Below are 916 nucleotides of genomic sequence, written 5' to 3'. Positions count from 1 at the left end.
ATCTAGTTTGAAGGGAGTTAATTCTATGTTGATGGTCCGGGAGAGGAAGACACAAAAATGAATTTAGAGTTTCCCACACAAGGCATTTTGTGCCATGGTGGCCACATATGTCAACACCAGGACGTCTCTCCTGAGAGCCAGGAGGAGTCTTTCAAAATTAGCAGGGAAAGATGTTTTCCAACATCAACCATCACCAGTCCAGCTTGGGAGACATTTTGTGAGTGACACATGTTCCTACCCCCCCAAAAAAACAATGAAGTGTTCTGTGTGCTAACAACATAGCTTAAAAAAAAGTAAAACAAAATTCTGCATTTTTATAAAACTTGATAAAACATAGTATTTCAAACTGTACAGTCACTAGAAGTACACAGTTATCAAAAATGCACACATTTCACTTGGCATCTCCAGCACCTTCAGCTTTTTGGGCCTGGTCTTTTTGGCATCTCTGTTTTCTGCAAGATTATTCACATGCTTCCTGGCATGGGCCTTCCCCTTTTTCTCCTTGGGCACCTTCTCCCCCTTCTTTGCAGAGGCCTTTTTAGGCTTGGCCTCTGGCTTTGGAGGAGCAGGTTTAGCAGACAACCTTGTAGATCTTCTCTGTGGCTCGTCCTTCACCTTGGCTTTATCTCCTTTAGTATCCCCTTCAGCCTTTCTTTTGGGCATGGCGGTGGCTGGGGACGTCAGCGCTGAATGCGGTTTGGTCCATCGGGGGTCGTTCTTGCTGCTTCTTCTGTAATACCCTTTTAAAGTACAAAGTCAGAGGAAACATGCTATTGTCAATATAGTTCAAAAAAAATTTTTTTTTTGTTTGTTTTTCAAGACAGGGTTTCCCTGTGTAGCTCTGACTGCCCTGGAAATGGCTTTGTAGACCAGGCTGGCCTCGAACTCACAGAAATCCAGTCGCTTCTGCCTCTAG

The 916-nt window shown here is 44.0% G+C and overlaps 1 pseudogene; it reads right to left on the bottom strand.

Annotated features, from left to right (window-relative positions):
- Positions 1–391: 391 nt before the first annotated feature.
- Positions 392–663, bottom strand: LOC128097798 (non-histone chromosomal protein HMG-17-like; annotated as a pseudogene).
- Between the last annotated feature and the right edge of the window lie 253 nt (positions 664–916).

Source organism: Peromyscus californicus, unplaced genomic scaffold (genome assembly GCF_007827085.1).
Source record: "Peromyscus californicus insignis strain IS unplaced genomic scaffold, ASM782708v3 Scaffold_5__1_contigs__length_169319896, whole genome shotgun sequence".
NCBI classification, from domain to species: Eukaryota; Metazoa; Chordata; class Mammalia; order Rodentia; family Cricetidae; genus Peromyscus; species Peromyscus californicus.
The sequence above is the reverse complement of the archived record's forward strand: the minus strand, read 5'-3'. Positions and strand labels throughout refer to the sequence as shown.